The sequence below is a fragment of the Xenopus tropicalis genome, chromosome 6 (genome assembly GCF_000004195.4).
Source record: "Xenopus tropicalis strain Nigerian chromosome 6, UCB_Xtro_10.0, whole genome shotgun sequence".
NCBI lineage: Eukaryota > Metazoa > Chordata > Amphibia > Anura > Pipidae > Xenopus > Xenopus tropicalis.
In genome coordinates, this window is record NC_030682.2 from 124,639,581 (window position 1) to 124,661,149 (window position 21,569).

Genomic DNA, 21,569 nt, shown 5'->3' on the forward strand with positions numbered 1-21,569 from the left:
CAGAACCATTTTTATCTGGGATCATCATTTTTACAGTTGGGATAGTAAAATACTGTCTTATTGGCAAAACCATCTAGAATTCAGCTTTGAATTCCTCTTAACTAAAATACAATTGGGCACACAAGATAGCCTGTGCCTCGCAGGGATGTGCTTTAAAGCTTACCTGGTCAGTTTCTGATGACTTATGTGGAAGAGCGAAACACACAGCATTTTATCTAGTACAGGTATAGGACCCGTTATCCAGAATGCTCGGGACCAAGGGTATTTCAGATAAGGGGTCTTTCCATAATTTGGATCTCCATACATTAAGTCTGCTAAAAAATCAATAAAACATTTATTAACCCCAATAGAATTGTTTTGCATCCAATAAGGATTAATTATACCTTAGTTGGGATCAATTACAAGGTACTGTTTTATTATTTCAGATAAAAAAGGAAATCAGTTTTAAAATTCTGAATTATTTGATTAAAATGGAGTCTATGGAAGACGGGCTTTCTGTTATTCTGAGCTTTCTGGATAACAGGTTTCCGGATAAGGGGTCCGATACCTGTACTGTATAATAGATATAACTGGCAGGATTCATATAATGCTGGAGACTATTGGAATGAATATCACGTTACCTTAGCCTCAGAGTAAGGGGCGTAAAAGCATTTTTGGGAAGCATTCCCAAGCAGCAAGGTTAAAAAGAAAGATAATTCAGGCACACTTCAGCAGTTACAAACTATTGTAATATATGGCAAAACAATTACGACCTAATTAACAGATCATTAAGGCTTTCCAAGTAAACAGTGCTAGACTGTGAGACAATGCGTCACTGTTTTCACTGCAGGGAAGCAATTATAGCTACATTAGTGGATAAGAAAGAGTAATTAAGAAAATACTGCCTTTTACAATATGCACGAGCACAGCATGGTTTACGGTTTTTAATCAATGTACAGAAACTACTGTATGCTTAAGTATTTATAGGCCTATATGCACTTGGCTGTTAGGGGAGAGTGAGCATCCAGTCTGACTATGGCCCATGTTATGATACATAAAAATAGATAGCAATAGATAGCAAAAATAGACGTTTAATAATTTTAGAATATCGGGGCCACCCCACTAAGGAGTATAACACCTTTAAAATAACGTAAAACTCTGTTACAAAATAGAAACAACATTTATATTGCTTTCAGTTGTCTGTCATAGGTTGTCTTAGTTTTTAATATCCTACAGTAAAGGGGAGAAAAATAATTCTCAGTTTTCCGCACTGAATTAAAATGCATAAAAATAGCATAGAACTTTGTAATTTCATTCTCATGATTTGTCCCTAAAATTTCTTGAGAATTGCAGAAGATTCCCACAGACTAACGCAACTCAAGAATTCTCTACGTTGACCTTGGATAAACTGAAACCTTAATAGAGGCATCACAATGAGTATCTCGGAAAATAACAATTGGCTTATTATGGTATGCTGCACTTATCTGTGTTATTTAGAAAAAACCCAATACATTAAATTAGGGGCACAGGCCGCTGTGTTTTCCATAAAAGAGGCTTAAACAAACCTTATGTTATTACCGTTACTGTATTATATAAACCTATATTGTATATAATATTTCTAATATAATGAATGCCTGAGACTTGTTTTTTTTCTAGATAATCTTTCTTTTTTTAGCATAAGAAGCACTTATCTTAAAACTTAATACACCCCCCTAATTACAGTATTACTGGGGATAACCCTTTCAAGGCTGTATTTATATATAGGCACCCGAGGGCCAATGCCTACGGCAGCAGCTTTAGGGGGAAGGCCCTTGGGTGCCTATACAATGAATTAAAAAAATGTAAAGTAAAAAGGATCTTTTCAGCCACTGGCAGAGACGGGGAGGCCCAATTTTATGTTTTTTGTGTTTTAGAAACCATGAATAAACTAAATTTCTCTTAAACTACAAATGCCAAGTGATTTATTGAAACAGCCTCTTAAAAAAGCCCAGAAAAAAAGGGAATCTTTTGTTTTGTCACATAAATGAAAGCGTCAAACAAATCCCCGAAAACGTCTAAAACCACAAATTAAAGAAAGATTAGCGATTTGAAAAAGGGCAGATGCCATTGACTTCCCCATGACCTCCACAGTTTTAGATGACGTATTTTTATTTTCGGATTTGTCGCAGCTTGGCACATAAACCAAAAAAAATTATTTTTGTTCAAAAAAATATGAATCATGAAAAAAAAATACGAATACTAGTAAATGCCTGACTTATTGTGTTAATCTGAAGGCAGAGCTATGGGGTTACCTGGCCTGGTAGAGCATTGTGGGCAGAAGTGATGTCACACACAACCTGATGTGAGATCACATGCACGTGCAGTTGGCAAGCTGCTGCGCTTATCCTGGTACCCAGGGGGGCATTGCACCTAAATACAGCACTGCATCCATCTTGAGTTTATTATTGTACTGTCAAGACTGAACATGTGTTAATATGTATTCACTGTTTTAGTGACATTAGTCCTGGTATTGTCTAACCCCACCCCTGCATTGCTACACTACTACAGGTATGGGATTTAGACAAATTAAAAGCCAACAGAATTGTTTGCCTCCAATAAGGTTTAATTATATCTTATATATAGGATGTCCACCTGTCCAGCCCGGTATTCAGAAGGGCTGTCTGGGCCAAAACCTCCTAATAAAGAAAACCGTGCAGGAGCTGATCGCCATGTCATAGCCCCGTCCCGTGATGTCACAGCCTCGCCTCTCCTCTGCCCCATGATGTCGCCACCCACCCCCTGTGACATCACCCCTCCTTCTGCCCAGAGAATAAAGTCAGCAGAGGTGGCAACCCTACTTATACACACAGAGAAAAAGAAAACATGTTTGCAAATTTCAGCTATTAGATAAAAAATTGAGACTATGGAAGATAGCCTTCATGTAAAAAAAAAACTCACCAATTGAAATATTTTTCTGAGGATCTTCAAGAAACTAATTTCACAGTTTACTGCTAGAAATCAGGCTGTACTTACTACCTTACGCCAAACTCCTTATCTCCAAACTCTTTACTTCAATTTCCCACATCATCTTAGATTGTAAACCAGAAAGATTATACATACATTACCCCACCTTTATAAATTTCCAGCGGACAAATCTCATATGGGACTCCCAAAACACTTTGCACACTGGAGTACCAGTTCTCCCACTTTCCCCAGGGAAACTCCTACCTCCTTGTATTGGGTGCTATTGTTCCCCTCCTCTCTAGAGCACACAGTAAGGATATCAATTTACTACATTTCTACAGATGTAGCTGCCACAATGCCTCCCAAGCAATACTGTAAACCTTAACATTTTCAAGAAGAAAAGCTTTGGGTAATGCTTAAAGCTCTCCTTGAGAAGGTTTTGAAAGCTCACCAATTGAAATGTTAGCAGCGTTCTTGCAAATGAATATCATTTTGGAAAAAGCTCTGAGCTTTTCAGCACTTTGCTTAACTGTATCATAACCTCACCGATAGACAAACAATATTAATCTTTTCTAAATATGACCTTCTGTAAGTATCTTAGCTAAAGCTTTTTACATTTCAATGACTTAACTTGGAAGAATTAACAAAATGTAAATCTGCATGAAATCCTTACCCTCTGCGGAAAAACAATTTAAGCATTCAGTAAATTAAAATAATACACAGCAAACAGAATGTTCTATCTTATGGCAAGGTTTCAAACATCAGGATTACAGAAATTAATTTGGTTCCATAGGATTCATCAGGGGCGGACCGCAGCAGGAGGTTAGGTTTAGCCTTTTTTTCAGCTGCTAATGCTGCAGATAATTTTATATCACTGCACGAAAATTGGGAAAATAAATTACCTATACTTTCATTGTTCCTTCGTTTTTTTTTAATAAAACAGATTTTCAGTGTATTTATAGTGCTAACTTATCATAACACTATAGGACTCAAAAGCCATAAAAACACAATAAAAAATGTTCTTGTTTATGGTGTCTAGTGGTGTCATCACATACATTTGGGCACTTATATCACACGCCTTAGTTAAATACATGTATTATGTGAAATATTATAAGAAATCAATTTATATTTATAGGAAAATAGTTCAAATTTCAACCCAAATGATTCATGCATGTATTTTTTTTTTTAATTTGACAATTTTTATTGTTTTATCATCACAAACAACCAACAACATGATATATACGTAGCCTCTGACAAGGTTATCTATGTATGAACCATAACTTATGCTCTTTGCAGAGCACGCTTGGGAGAAAGGAGGAGAGGGGGAGAGAAGAAGAGCAAAGCAAGAGTGTAGAAGAAAGAAAAAAAAAAAAAAAAAGGAACACATAAATATATATTAACCCATATAATTTCAGTACAAACTTTCAAAGACCTTTTACTTAATCTTATATTCCCTCATAATTTATCTTTATAGTTTTTCCATAAGGACCATTTTTTACTGTACATATTCATAGCATTCTTGTTTCTAGCATCAAAGAATTCGAACTTTTCAGTTAAGTCTAGGAAGTTGACCATATCCGAGATATCAGGAATGGTGTCTGATTTCCATCTCTGTGCAATTAAAAGTCTTGCCACTTCTAAAAAATGCACCACTAGTAATTTTTGAGAAAATTTTACAAAGTCCAGCTCCAGGTTCAAAAGTGCGGTGGAGGGTGTTTTAGGAATTGGTATATCTACTACTTTGTTTAGTAAGTCGAATACCTGTGTCCAGAATGGGACCAATTTGTAACAGTCCCACCATATGTGGATATGAGATCCTTCTTGTCCACATCCTCTCCAGCATTTATTGGTTGAAGTTTGTGGGTAGATTTTATTTAGTCTCTCTGGATCATGCATGTATTTTATGCAAAAAAAAGTGTGAATAGATTTGAGATATTAAATGTTTTGTTAGTAGAAGCCTTTAACCTACACATTATGTTTCTCCTGCACATTACTCAGTAACTAAATCATTCTGCTCAGTAGTTGGGCATTTAAACCCATGATGGAATCACTAACTGACATAGTAGTATGTTTCCTAACAGTGCCAGGGGTAGTACAGGCTCACTGCAAAATGTGCAGTTTAACGAGTGGCAAAATTGTTTCTGCAAATTTGTGCTACAATTTCACAGTAAAATAAATGCAAAAAAAGCCCATTGGCAATGCATTTGGGGGTAAGAAACAATAGAGAAAAAATGCCCACTGACTAATGTATTTGGCATGAGAAAAACCCCCTTGGCTCCAATGCATTTGGTGAATTTTTCTGCAGTTTTGCTTATCACTACCCATAATTCATAAGTGGTATATACATTGAGCAAGAGAGCCTAGAGGGCACAGATTATATTGTTCTATTTAAAACATAAGCACATAAAAGTTAGCACAACCTACTGGCAGGATTATGTTAGAGTGTTTCACAGATTAAAAAATATATATATATATATATACAGTGGCTATAAAAAGTCTACACACCCCTGATAAAATGTCAGGTTCCTGTGCTGTACAAAAATGAGACAAAGATAAATTGTTTCAGAACTTTTTCCACCTTTAATGTGACCTATAAACTGTACCACTCAATTGAAAAACAAACTGAAAGGTGGAGGGAAAAAAACAAAAAAACTAAAATAATGCGGTTGCATAAATGTGCACACCCTTAAACTAATACTTTGTTGAAGCACCTTTTGATTTTATTACAGCACTCAGTCTTTTTGGGTATGAGTCTATCAGCATGGCACATTTTGACTTTGCAAGATTTGCCCACTCTTATTGGCAGAAACGCTCCAAATCAGTCAGATTGCGAGGGCATCTCCTGGGCACAGCCCTCTTCAGATCACCCCACAGATTTTTAATCAGATTTAGGTCTGGGCTCTGGCTGGGCCATTCCAAAACTTTAATCTTCTTCCGGTGAAGCCATTCCTTTGTTGATTTTGATGTATCCTTTGGGCAGTTGTCATGCTGAAAGATGAAGTTCCTCCTCATGTTCAGCTTTCTAGCAGAAGCCTGAAGGTTTTGTGCCAATATTGACTGGTATTTGGAACTGTTCATAATTCCCTCTATCTTAAATAAGGCCCCTGTTCCAGCTGAAGAAAAACAGCCCCAAAGCATGATGCTGCCACCACCATGCTTCACTGTGGGTATGGTGTTCTTTTGGTGATGTGCAGTATTGTTTTTGCGCCAAACATATTTTTTGGAATTATGGTCAAAAAGTTCAACCTTGGTTTCATCAGACCATAACACCTTTTCCCACATGCTTTTGGGAGACTTCAGATGTGTTTTTGCAAAATGTAGCCTGGCTTGGATGTTTTTCTTCATAAGAAAAGGCTTTCGTCTTGCCACTCTACCCCATAGCCCAGACATATGAAGAATACGAGAGATTGTTATCACATGTACCACACAGCCAGTACTTGCCAGATATTCCTGCAGCTCCTTTAAAGGAAAAGTAGCACTAAAAATTTTTAACTAAAAAATCTATTCTAAGATCACTTACCTGATACCTCAGCCCGGTGCTCCTGGTCACTAAAAACTGCACGGGCCTTGTCCTTGTCCCCAACTTCTTCAGAGTATTCCATCTTCTTTTTGTTTCGGGTCTGGCAGGGACATGCACAAAAGAGTGAAAGTTGAACTTAGAAACAAAAAACTGTATTGGGCTTGAGAATGCTGCATCACCCCTCCATAGCTCAGTGCAGTGACATAGCAGGAGGGGGTCAAGCAATAAGGCAACATAAGAACCTTGCCTCACGCAACAGAGAGCGGCTAGTTACCAGGGGCTGCATAAAGCTGTCTCTGGTAACTTTAAGTGCTGAATTTCCAGTTTTTGAAAAACGAGAATGCAATAATGCTCTCTGCACTAGCGACGCGCCCCCCTCAGGACCCACTCCCCTCAGGACCCACTCCAACTTGGGAAGTAAGGGCGGATGGGGTATGTTTCTATAAAGGCCCCTCCCTATTCTTATTCCAGTCTGTCATTTAAACCATTGTATGGATTATCCAACTTGAGAGCTGCAGAATAAAAAAACAAAATAATTAAAAAACCACAAACTGCAACTTCTTTACATCATAGTAACAGTTAATTTTAAGGTGAACAACTCCTTAAATATCAGCCTCTAAAAGGTCAGTGACACCAGAAAATTAAAATACCTTTCAATTGAGTCCATGAGAAAGAGCTATAGCTCAACCTTCTCTTATATAAATTTATGGGAATCACAATATTCTTCTGCATGGGGCTCTCAGACATCTTCGTAGGTGGGATATTGATGTGTAACCAAGATGTAACCAAGGATATCATTTTTACGCAATGTATGTTCCGTACTATAATTGCACATTACTAGATACTAGATTTCTGTTTTGAACTCTATCACAGTAGCCATATTGAAACTTTCAGTCAGTAAAACAAATTTGTAAAAGCAAAAATAAAAAAAATAAATGAAAAAGTGTTTGTGTGGTGTCTAAAGGGAAACATTAGTGACTTAAGCTTAGTTTGTGTGTTCTGAACCTAACCAAGAGTTTTCCAGAGCGTATCTACAGATATTCTATATTTTCTTACATGCCTGTCGACATGAAAACAAGCATCTCAAGCATAGGAAGAAGACCAGCAAGCATCTCTCTGGTCATGCAGATCACAATCAGATTTTCTGTCCTCTGTGACATCCTGAAGGTTGCGCTTTCCCCTGAAACTGTAAAAACAATAGAGCCGTGAAATAGTTGTCATTGTCATTAAAGAGTGTCTGCATAATCCATCTAGTTAATTCAGTTAATCAGTAGGAGTCATTTTGATGCATTTATCAGTAGCAAATAGAACATCCACCAATAATGAATTTGGTGAAAGAAATAATATTAACATGATGGATATTCTGCGTGTAATCTCACAAAAGGACACTTCTTAAGGGCAAATATAAAGGAATCACAAATAAGCAACTGTGTCGATAAATATGTGAAACTAATGGGAAGCCAAAGCAATTGAGAACCTGAAATGTAAATAATATTTCTAATGGGCTGATTTCTGCGTTGTGCTTATTGGTTAGTAATGGAAGGCCAAACGTTTAACAGTTTCTTGTCCATGCTGGGACAATTCATTTCAGCAATGTGCATGGACAACTGTAAAAATAGTTGCCCTTTATGTGACAGGTAACACGATTCTCTACGTTAATAGATGCCACACCCAATGGTGTAACCACAAGGGGCCCCCAAGTGCAGAGGGCTAATCAAGGCCCTAATTAATGAGCAATTTCAATAGATCTTAGAAAAAAATGGTCAACCCAAAGTTTTTGGGCCCTAAATTTAATTTGTTGTGGGACCCAGTAACATCTAGTTACACAACTGGCCACACTGTGTGTTTGCTGGCAATAGTGGCGTGGATAAACAAATGGCACAGAAATTTGCTAATAAATAGTCTGATGAGTAATAATGGAATGCCAGGTTTCTACCAGCTAAAGGCTGTTGTACATGGGCAGATCAAAGCAGCTAAATGATCAGATGAGCCCAATACCTCCCTGTTCAGTGTGGGCATATCAGGGATCTCTAGGTATATGGTCAGCTCTAGTGTGATACTAAATGAATATTGGTTCTCATTTATATACTGGGTGGTTAATTATATGTGTAACACATTCATTCAATGTTATATGGCTAAACTGCTAAGATAACTGTTGCTAATAATACTATATTTTTTTCATTAAAAACAGTAATTTAACTGTTTTTAAATCATTTTGAGTGGAATAAGTGTGTTATATTGTACTTTATGTATAACATTGACTGTGAAAGGGTTACTTCCATTTTTATAATTTTTTTCTTTTTATCTTTGGATACATTTGGTGATGAAAACATATGATAAAGTTAACTCATGCAGGATAATCCAGTCTGTTTTCTCATGGGAAATAAAACCAGTGATAACTTTTTCATGGGTGATAAAATCCAGCCCCCATAAAAGTTGCCTGCCCTACTTTCTGAAGGTTAGAAAAACAAGAGAAAATGGAACGTTACCACAAATCATACACAACTAAGTAAAATATTTGACTGAAATGAATAAGTTTTACCTAAATTATAAACCTTTTTGAATTACAATGAGAGAACTTGTGAATAGTTAAATGTTTGTTTATTTCAACTGTAAAGGTATTACAGGTATGGGACCCATTATCCAGAATGCTCAGGACCTGGGGTTTTCCGGATAAGGGATCTTTCCAAAAAGAAAAAAAAAAATTATTAAACAGTAATTAAACCCAAAAGGATTGTTTTGGCTCCTAAAAGGATGAATTATATCTTAGTTGGGATCAAGTACAGGTACTGTTTTATTATTACAGAGAAAAGGGAATCATTTAACCATTAAATAAACCCAATAGGGCTGTTCTGCCCCCAATAAGGGGTAATTATATCTTAGTTGGGATCAAGTACAGGTACTGTTTTATTATTACAGAGAAAAAGGGAATAATTTTTAAAAATGTGAATTATTTGATTAAAATGAAGTCTATGGGAGATGGCCTTTCCGTAATTCTGAACTTTCTGGATAATGGATTTCCGGATAAGGGGTCTAATACCTGTATAGACCTGCAGAAATTGGGAATAGATAAAACATCACTTTCTCTCTCCTAAGGGGTAATAATAATATAATTAGGTTGCTAGGAAATGGTTTTTATTTTTAGGGGCATTATGGTAGGGGAGCAGCAGGAATTCAGTAGGTAGTGAAAATTTGAAAATATCTATTTTAATTAATATATATAATCTTAAACAGCAACAATCACTTTCATAGCCTATTTTGTGTATGGGTAGGGTAGGTACTTCAGAACTCTGAGCTTAAATCAAAAAATATATGTATGGTATATTTCATGTGGGCTGTGCTGTTCATCATAAACATTTCCCTGTATTTATTTGGGAAGGGATAATAGGTTTATGATATTATGCAGCTGAAACGCAATTGAATAATATTGCCAAATAACACTGCCAAACTATAAAGCTGGCCTTTGGCTTTAGTGTAATTTCAACATTGACACCCTATTACCAAAAGCAGCAGCTACAGTGGACCATAAGGCAATGGGGTAATATCTTCAGTGCTGCCCAGGGCACAAAGATTGGCCATGCCAACCTACTTTACACCCCTTCCCCCCCGCTGGTTGCCACTGAGGGCCAGCTCATGAAAGTCACCATGGACTTATAATAGCAATGGGATATGGTCATATGGTCTCAGAACTCCTTACCTTATTTATAACAAAATCCAAATTGAAAAAACATGATTGAATAAAACTGTGGTTATAAAAAACTTAAATACCTTTTGTAATTTACTCATCATTTTTAATTGACAAGCTAAAAAAAATTCAAAAAACTTGAATTAAATAAACAGTTGAAATTTTGCCTAGGACAGCTCCCAATGACTTCTACATGGCCTCACAAGCTTTCAGATGCCGAAGTTTTGCATTTGAGACTTTCATGTTTTTTCACTTATACAATAAATATTGAAACTTAAACCATAATTCAAATCCATGATTTTTGTGCAAAAAATCTGAATCCTTGCCTCCCATTGCAGGCACCTAAGATCTGCCTCCTTTTCATCATTCATCTCCCCATTGTATTATATACTGTACCCACCATTAACATTACTGACATGCCCCAAGATTGTCCAGGCCACTGTTACTTATTTTAAAAGGTGCCAACCCTAGGGGTATATTATTTACTATACTATCTACTATACAGTGTAAAATATCATTCCCTTGTTGATGCTTTTATGTTTTAATTCTCATTAACAGAAATGTATTTATAATTATATATTACAGCTCTTAGTTTTAGTGAATGTCCCTATATTATAAATAAAGTGCCATTGCAATGTGCTAAATGTTTAAAGGGGGAATAATAAAATAATACTATTCTGTAGGCACAAAATTAGATTATTTTATTAGGGAACAAGTGACCCATAATATTATTTTCACAAATAGGATAAGCAGCTAATTAATAGCAAGTGAATGCAAGTCTGGGCAATCACAGCAGAGTCCTGACCTGTAGCACTAATCAAGCTTGTCAGAGCTTGCCTTTGAAACCTTGGCTTGTGCATTATAATTTTGTAAAAGCTCTTCCTAATAACCATTTCATTTATCTGCCATAAAGCTTTGGTCCTTTAATCCTGAAAAACTAATATTCCACAAAATACGACATTAGAGAGAATATAATATTACTTTGAGAGACATAAAACAAGGTAGAACAGAGATGCTGGCCGTGTAGATGTGTCGGAATTTTCAGCCTTTGTTCGGGGGGATGAGAGGTTTTTTTTTTTGTATGTGTGGGAGTCACATGTTGCCCTCAATAATTTGAACTCTAAACTGGTATATTAGCTACAAAGCGTTGAGCTACAGAGAGTTTCAGCAATTTATTTCTAGAAGAGTTGTGCCGAGAAATACGATTGTACATTTTCTGTGTGGCTTCAACAACATAGGCAAGAACATGAGAAAATTTAAAGTGATTGTACATGAAAAAAGCTCTAATATATCTTGGCTAGTGATATAACATTTTTCAACCACTGGATGAATCATAGTCCACCTGGCAAAAAACAATCCATTATTCTCTGTTGATCTTTAAAATATCCTTTATGAACAACCTGTACAGCTTATATGGTATCCCTTTGCCTCTACGGGTACTGGATAGGGTTGAGGGGAAGAAAATTAAAAAAAAAAAAGGAGGAGAAGGGGAGATAAGTAGCTAGAAGTGAAGAAAGTAGATACATCAACAGTAACAATAACTTTGGTAATAATAATAATGACATGTCGGCACCGTGTCCATCCCTGTAAATAAATGTTAAATTTACTGGGCATACTCTATTATGAGCAAAGATCATTTGTTTTATCCATGGGTTCCATATTTGGTCATATTTATCCATCTTGTCTTCTAGCATAAATGCAATTTTCTCATTCACTGCTAAAGCATACAGTACCTTGTGGCCGAGCAGATTTGGGAGATTAGTTTATGTTGTTGTTTAGATAGCAGTGCTGTCCATGGGTTGGGATTTATTTGTTCACCCTTTCTCTTTAAAAAGCATTGGATGCATAGAAAAAATCCTAGGAAGTGAACCCAAGTTTGGTCCTGAAATGTGTTTTCTTCATGGAATACCCTATAGTCTAAGGGGCACATTTATCAAAGTACGACAGGTACGAAATTCGTATTTGGTCATACTGTGCAAATTTTCTGCGACTTTTTTGTACTTTGCACAACTTTTTCGTACATTTGCGCGACTTTTTCGTACTTTCGTGTATAGATTGGTAGGTGTGGATTAGGTGTGCTGGGTTTACTTGGATGGGTTGAACTTGATGGACACTGGTCTTTTTTCAACCCTGTGTAACTATGTAACTATGTACTTTGTGACAAAATTTGTGAGACAAAATCGTATTGTCGCACCGAGTACAAAAGTTTTGGGCCAGGTTGGAGCTGCAAAGTGCCATTGAGCCCTATGGGAGACTTTCCTTGGGCCGGGTTGGAGCTGCAAAGTGCCATTGAGCCCTATGGGAGACTTTCCTTGGGCCGGGTTGGAGCTGCAGAGTGCCATTGAGCCCTATGGGAGGCTTTCCTTGGGCCAGGTTGGAGCTGCAGAGTGCCATTGAGCCCTATGGGAGACTTTCCTTGGGCCGGGTTGGAGCTGCAGAGTGCCATTGAGCCCTATGGGAGACTTTCCTTGGGCCGGGTTGGAGCTGCAGAGTGCCATTGAGCCCTATGGGAGACTTTCCTTGGGCCAGGTTGGAGCTGCAGAGTGCTATTGAGCCCTATGGGAGACTTTCCTTGGGCCAGGTTGGAGCTGCAAAGTGCCATTGAGCCCTATGGGAGGCTTCCAAAATCATGCACAGAAGGATCAAAGTTGGAAAGGTTTTCCCGCCGTTTACGATCGTTTGTTAAGAAAATTTTGAGACTTTCGGATCGCCAATACGATATTATCGTGACTATTTCGATTTTTTCGTAACCATTTTCGTGATATTTGCAATCATCAGAAATTATCGTATCTAATCTGAATTTTTCCCATTTCGGGATTCAAACTCGTACTTTGATCAATGTGCCCCTAAGGCTCACCCACCAGGATTTAAAGCACAGTTGCTGATTTGTTTTGAAATTGTTGAATAGTTTTTCATGTTAATCTACTTCCCTGGCTGATATAGGCTGATGAGAACCAAGCCTCCCATTAGCAAAAAATTGGTAATGCCAAGAGAGATGCCATAGACAGTCACTATTTATTGGGCTGGTGGGGGCAGTTTGGGCCTCTGTGCACTTGAAATGCCATGCTAGTTTGAATCCCAGTCTGGACCTGCATATGTGAGTTAAGAGAGAAAAGTGCTAATAACGTGCAAAGCAACAGTAGTATAACTAGAGATGTGTGAAGGGAGCAGGCTTCCACACTTTGGCGCTTTGCACTTTACCCATCTCAGGAATAGAATGGAATTGTTGTAGAATGGAGCTCAGTGTTGCAGCTTGCATTACTAAGTGCACTTCAGCCCCTGGACATTGTATATAGTCCTTATATCTGTTTCAAAGCAGAGGTCCTTAACATACTCTATGGGGCACATTTACTAACCCACGAACGGGTCGAAATGAGTCCGATTGCGTTTTTTTCGTAAAGATCGGTATTTTGCGATTTTTTCGTATTTTTTGCGATTTTTTCGGCGTCTTTACGAATTTTTCGTTACCAATACGATTTTTGCGTAAAAACGCGAGTTTTTCGTAGCCATTACGAAAGTTGCGTAAAATCTTGCGATTTTTCGTAGCGTTAAAACTTGCGCAAAAAGTTGCGCTTTTTTCGTAGCGTTAAAACTTACGCGAAACTTCGCACCTTTTAAGTTTTAACGCTACGAAAAAGGCGCAACTTTTCGCATAAGTTTTAACGCTACGGAAAAATCGCAAGATTTTACGCAACTTTCGTAAAGGCTACGAAAAACTCGCGTTTTTACGCAAAAATCGTATTGGTAACGAAAAATTCGTAAAGAAGCCGAAAAAATCGCAAAACATACGAAAAAGTCGCAAAATGTTCGTTTTCAAGTCGGAACTTTTCCAATTCGGGTCGGATTCGTGGGTTAGTAAATCAGCCCCTATGAGTTGGGGCTGAAATACTGACTGTGTTGCTTAGGGTGAGTTACCTTGATCCACTTTAATACAGTGAAATTTCCTCCTGACATAGAGAATAAAAACATCATTCTAAACCAAGTCTTGGATAACAAAGCTGACTTACAAATTCCACTAGAAAACATGTTAGGAAACACCTTTTTAAAAGATCAAGTAAAAAAAAAAATAGATGTAGCAGCCATATACTGTTAAAGTAAAGGTTTCCCCCAGTAATGCCCAATGCTTCATCCTTTCTGTGTTAGCCATTAGGTGCCCTAAAGTTGCACAGTGAGCTGGACAATTTAGCCTCAGCCAGACAAATGCAATAAATTAAATCTGGGAACAAATATCATAATGGGGAGTTAATATCTTAGTCAAATGGCTGTCATCCCAGTGCCTGCAAAAAATGATATGGAAGTTATGGCAACTGATTGTATAAGTGCATGGATAATGATCATGATGATGACTATTATTAATGTAATTATAAAGTGCCAGCATGTTCCTCAGAGCTGTATATAAGGAGGGTAAATGTATCAAGTATATAGATTACATACAAGTACTGACCCATACACATACTTTCCCATACACGTACTGACCCATACACGTACTGACCCATACACGTACTGACCCATACACGTACTGACCCATACACGTACTGACTCATACACGTACTGACCCATACACGTACTGACCCATACACCTACTGACCCATACACGTACTGACCAATACACGTACTGACCCATACACGTACTGACCCATACACGTACTGACCCATACACGTACTGACCCATACACGTACTGACCCATACACCTACTGACTCATACACCTACTGACCCATACACGTACTGACCCATACACGTACTGACCCATACACTTACTGACCCATACACTTTCTGACCCATACACGTACTGACCCATACACTTTCTGACCCATACACGTACTGACCCATACACCTACTGACCCATACACCTACTGACCCATACACGTACTGACCCATACACCTACTGACCCATACACGTACTGACCCATACAAGTACTGACCCATACACGTACTGACCCATACACGTACTGACCCATACACGTACTGACCCATACACCTACTGACCCATACACGTACTGACCCATACAAGTACTGACCCATACAAGTACTGACCCATACACGTACTGACCCATACACGTACTGACCCATACACGTACTGACCCATACAAGAGGTGAAGAGGGCCCTGCTGATCACATGGTTACATTCTGCTATACCTTACTGGCTCCACATTTTCTGATATTCATGCTTGATTATACATTTCTTTTCTATATTAGATCTTATAAGAGATACGAATTTTATACAAATATGCATTTTAAAGTGCTGTGATTTTTATGCTTTTTTAACTGCATTTATCAAACTAGTTGCTTGTCTCTATGAGACATCTTGAATATTCCTGTCTTTTTAGCGGTTTTAATATATACATAGCTTAAAATTACTGGTTCTACAAAATTATAATCATTTGTTTTACAGGCCTGTATTTCAATAAAGAACAATTTCAACAGTCATTGGAAATACATTTGGATGAGCGATTGAGGGGGCGAGTTAACTTGCATTAGGAAAGGTAAGCTGATTACAAGCTCATAATGTGTTATGAGATATCTTATACAATATATCAGTATCAAAGAACATTCCATGTAGTGGCTGAAATACAAAAAGAAATAGTTGTTTGAGTTTGCAACTGTATTTGGTAAGAGAGAAAAGACATTATTTAAGTGGCCCTCTGCACTCAACCATTTTCTATCTAGCGATCTGGCTGTCTATCTATTGATCTGTCTCTCTGTCTACCTATCATTTATCTAGGATGTTAATATTAATTAATTAAGCTACTAAAAATGCCCACCTTTTTTTAACAAAACAGGGAATGTTTGTCCATATACTGCTATATATTTAATCTGACCAATTGGATCAAAGTTGAAACCTGGACAGGCCATTGCTGTATAATTCATCCAAAAGAGGGGGAGGCCCTGGGCTAATACCTTGAGCTAAGGTTGAGGGTGAGCTGGGGGAAGGCTTATTTAGTACAGGCCATATGTATTGCAATCTGGTAATTTAATTAGATTCAAGTTGATGTGGCCTGGTTGGTGAGACAAATATTCTTTAAAGGGGACCTGTCACCCTAAGAAATAATTCCGAATTATTTTCTATTGTGTTTCTCAAGCAAAATGAACTTCACTTACACTATATAAATAATATAAATCTTGTTTCCTTCAGTCCTGGAATTACACAATCACTGCAAGTAGGCCGGTGCCATGTTGTGGGCACTGTTATGAAGGCAAACTTTGTAGCACCCCAGAATCTTGTGTATGTGCCAGAATGGGGGACCTGATGCCCAGGCCCATGCACTGGCTACACAATTAGATGGTTAGGAGGGAGGGGGGAAGTGAGAGCTGAATTGAAAGTTAAAGTAGAAATGATTGACAGCTGGGATTTTAAATGCCTTTATAATGGGTTTGGATGTGTTAATATAGAAATGAATTTGGGTTTCTTGTTTAATACAAGCTGTTATACAGCTTTTTATGTCTGAGTGTAAGGTCCACTTTAATGAGCATAGCCATAGATCCTTTCAAGTGCACAATGGAGCACTATCCTCAAGTGTAGAATTTGAAATAATTGGAGAATACCACAAACTTCGCTACTCTCTCCATTGTTTAGTACAATGAAGGGTGGTTGGCCCCTTGGGCAAATTTGTTATTGGTTAATTTTAAGGGCAATGGTTGATTTTGGGAGTTTTCCAACTGTGTTATTCAGAAGCCCAAACATGTGGGGCCAAGACACTCAAAATCACCTTTTAATGAGAATTTTTCAATAGTCTCAGCTTATGTGCCATTTCCCTTAAAGTGGTAGTTGACCTAAATGTAACTGTTATGGTCTTGTGTCACATTATACATGGTGAATTATGTTTGTGGCTGAGGGCTAGGTAATGATCTTATTTTCATATGTTCCAAAGAGATAATCAAGTGAGATATCTTGAATGTCAGGTCAGACTCCTCTGATTAACATACTGTATGTGTAATGTTTTTAGTTACACGCTCATCATTACAAGAGAACATATTAACCTATTTGCATATTTATTATCATTTTACAAATTCTGATCAATTCTAAATTGCCTTGTATGATAACAGGTGGTACTTGCATCACATCATTTACCAGAAGGGCCCTTATGTTATCTTTTAATGTTCTTACAGAAACCTAGACTTTGAAGGTCACTGGTCCCGTCTGGACTGACAGTTTATTAATGTTACAGTCACAGTTTCCCAGAAGGCACAGCACAATAGCCAAGTCATCTAAAACTTTCCCTTTAAAACCAACACATTGTAAGGAAATCATCCCTTGCCAGAAATTAAGTTTCTTTTTAGTTTTCTTATAGCATGAACATGCCACGAGAATAAACAATAAAATAACTAACAGTAATAACAAATTCAAAATGATTATAATGTTCAGTAACAATATAATAGAATATAAAATTAATCACTGTGCAAATTTGTGTGCAAAGATCATGAAAAAGTAGGTCAAGAGGAGGAAAGAGATGAGTATTGTTGAGGGGAAAGAATAGTTTGTCAGATCTAAATCGGTGGGGAAAAAAATCAGTTTCTGGTGAATTTCGTGGCTGAAATAATGATGAAGAATTAAAAAATGCTATGAATTTTGTTGCTACTAAAGTGTGGGAGATGCTCTGTTACCATTAGAATGGTGTTAAGAGGGGGATTGTTGTTGTTGGGCTTTGGGGAAATTTCACAAAAAGTTTACTAAATATAAATCATTGAACAGTTAGTATTTATTTGTCACCTGTCTAGAATCAAGATTCTTACTGGTGGATATGGGTAACTAGACCTGGGCAAAGTTAATTTTATTACATTACTTCATTTGATTGGATACTGGATGTTTTGACCACCGCTGCTTGGTAGTCAAAACAAGGCTCACACAGATCCACTTGTATGTTTGTGCATGAAACTCTTCGTCATGGAGATTAGTCGATGTGACTAGGTTTTAAAAAAATCACAGGGACTAATCATCCCTTTGTCTTTGTCCAATAGAGGGTAACATTTAATTAGCTGACTTAGCTGTTTTATATGTGATTGTTCCTGTTATTCCCAGGGTTATATCAGGTAAAACCACCTGCACTCCATCTGTTGTTAATTTACATTACTCACAATATTCGCAACATCAAGACATTGGTTGGAGAACCTATAATGCCAAAGAAATGTGGTATTTTCAAAATCAGCTTTAGGTAGGCAGCTAAAACCATTCTCAACGCATAAACATTTTGATATTTTAGGATCCATCCATCAAAATAGACACCGTGATTGGATTTACAATGGAATTACTTGACAAATGGAAACTTCCATTCTGCAAAAGAAAAAAGAAAATGTGCATTACAGGGTAATTGAAAAACAAAATCCCCTCCATGTGGAACAATAGAATAGGTGTCTGGCAGGGAGGAAAAGCTTATTTGTTTTACCTCGGAGAGCAAGCTCAAGTGTCCCTATTGTTTGTTTAGCCATGATTTCTCTGCAGCCGCTCCTCCACCTGTATCCATTCAAAGCGCTGTATTTCATTCTGTCAAAAGCAATTTCCATGAAATATATATTCCCACTTAATTCCTTTCATATGATGATTCTCTTTGATATCAGTATCCATTCCACAGCCTCATCTTATCTCCAGTGGCTCGTCCTCTTTTTATTATTTCGGTGCAGTTTGTTTTTCATCACTAAATGTGTATAATCAGCATAATATAACTAAATAAACAGCGACTGCCAAATGGCTCTTTTCTGTTTGATGGCATTAGCTTGTTTCCTTCCCTTTCATAAATTTGTTTTCATAGATGTGACGGAAATTGTGTTCCAGAAAGGATAGCTCGCCATTTTCCCTTGTGTTTTGCCAAAGTCTTCCCTTCTGATTGCTTCTTCCTAATTCCTGGCCTTATGTTCTTTCAAACACACTCTGTTGCCTTATCCATCGCTCTATCACATAAAATTATGTTGCAGTGTAGAATAACCAGATTCATGAGAGTAAAATGTCTGTGCAGTATGAAAATTGCTTTATATAAGGAAACTATGTTGTACTATTGTCTTGTATATCTTTAAGGGGCACAATGTATTTTAAAATACTCTTTTAAAATCACCAGAAATCCTGTCCCTCTCTACACGCAAGATTTGTACCGGAGTCAGTTATTTTGTTGTTGCTTGAAGACGGATGCTGAGAGAGGCATAAAAAAGATATCCTTATTATTTTTTTTATTTATTTGATTTCACTATGATGAAGTTTATGTTATATTTTCATTTTCACAAAGAATGGTTTGTACAGTTTTACCACTCTGGACATTTTTGCATAACCAAATTAATTGTTCCCTAAGTCTTTGCTCTGAGAAGGGTTTAAGTGTATACTTTTCATACTGAATTTTAGGTAAAATTTTACCTTAAAGCAGGGATCCCCAACCTTTTTTACCTATGAGCCACATTCAAATGAAAAAGAGTTGAGGAGCAACACAAGCATAAAAAAGTTCCTGGGGGTGCCAAATAATTTGACTTGGGGCTAGAAATGTTCATAGTTTCCCAAGTACCCCCAGCCATGTGGCTTGTGCTCTGATAAACTTAAGTCTCTATTTACTGCTGAGCTGCAAGTTGGAATGATGTTATTCCCCTCATTTCTCCCAGCAGCCGATCAGCAGAACAATGGGAAGGGAGCAATATCAGAATAGCACTCAATAGTAAGAAATAGGTTAGCTGAAAGCAGTTCTAATGTGTAGCGCTGGCTCCTTCTGAAAGCTCAGGCTCAGGCACAATGCACTGAGATGGCGCCTACACACCAATATTACAGCTAAAAAATACATTTGTTGGTTTAATAATACAATGTTAAATTGTAGAACCAATTATTTGCAATGTACATGGTGTCATTTAGTAATAGACTACCATAAAATAATTACAGAATCCCTTTCAATGTATTACTGCATATATGTACAGATTTTTAGCAATACTTATGCACTTGACTGGGGGACATAGGACACCCTGTACTGTACTCGTGGGCCTAATAGAATGATACTGCACAAGTGACTATGCATGTGATTGGCTACTATGAGACAATTACCTAGTAGTGAAAGGGAGCTGTGGCTCTTCTTTACTTCCTTTAAGGCCACCAACAAAAATTTTCCTTCAGTACAAGATCCACTAGAATTGCTGTATTATATGTTTAAATAGCCTTTGACATGCTATTCATGCCGTAATGGTCAGGCAGTATGGCTGAAATCCTCCAAGCTGCCTGACTAAACCTGGGCATGTTTGGCTTGCTTTAAATTGGTACAGTATATTCTTTTTATTATCAATGAACTGTTGATGAATCATAGAATCAGTTGGACTACTGCACTTAAAAACCCTTTGGAAATCTTAAGTGCAAATCTACCTTTGTATTATTTGTATGTGCAGAAGGGAAAGCTTACAGTTCTCCCATCCCAAAACATTGTGAAGGTGTGATTTGGTGTCACATTACACCCCATTGCACACCTAATAAGGTAGAAGATTTTAAATGGCGTTTCATTTTCCCTTTCTAGTTGCTAAAACTAATGCTGTTTGCCTCTGAAGAAAAAACTGCTCCATTAAAATAAATGTAAAAGTTTTTAGTGGCTTTGTTTAAATGTTACTGTGGGTAAGCATCACAGCAAATTATTATTGCCTACCTGTTGCAGCAACTGTATTATCCCAATGGATGTTTGGACATGAGGCACTGCTGCTAGGCTTGCTAAAGACATGTTGATTAGTAAAGTATTGCAGACACCTTGAGCAATGGAGGGAATAAAATACAATATCCAGGATGCCTTTCTGAATAATCCAGCTTTCAGCGCTATAAACAAACCCGGATCAGTAATTGAATTAGCCTGCTATAAAAAGTGAGAGCTTTTACAAGAGCATATTCAACCGAGATGAGAAATATTTGTAGGTGTGAGTGGAAATCTTAGAGCAGGCTGCACAGTGCAACATTCCAGGCCAATTCTGCCTCATACAGAATATTATTAATACAGGGAATTGCTATGCAAAACAAAATTTTAAGACATCCGTGTATATTCAAGAACCAAACAATAGGTTGGAATCCTAGATAACATATAAAAGTTCTAAAAGTGATGTATTGTAAGGTTCGGAAGCCAAGGTTCCCCTGTAAGGTTAGAAAAGTGTCCCGTCTTTCTTAAGGGGCACATTCATCAAATCATGAGTTTGAATCCCGAAATTGTATACGATAATTTCTGATAACGAAAATGCTTACGAAAAAATCGGAATAGTCGCGATAATATCGTATTGGTGCTCCGAAAGTCACAACATTTTCGTACCAAACTATCGTAAAAAACGGGAAAACCTTTCTGACTTTGATCCTTCTATGCATGATTTTGGAAGCCTCCCATAGGACTCAATGGCACTCTGCAGCTCCAACCTGGCCCAAGGAAAGTCTCCCATAGGGCTCAATGGCACTCTGCAGCTCCAACCCGGCCCAAGGAAAGTCTCCCATAGGGCTCAATGGCACTCTGTAGCTCCA

General features: G+C 37.5%; 1 protein-coding gene across 4 annotated transcripts in view; it reads left to right on the forward strand.

Annotated features, from left to right (window-relative positions):
• ralyl (RALY RNA binding protein like) overlaps positions 1–21,569 on the forward strand; it is a 329,501-nt gene that overhangs the window by 85,852 nt on the left and 222,080 nt on the right. For all 4 annotated transcript variants that reach the window (XM_031903434.1, XM_012964876.3, NM_001078745.1 and 1 more), the window contains 1 exon segment: positions 15,522–15,612. The gene's annotated coding sequence lies outside the window, so the exon portion shown is untranslated.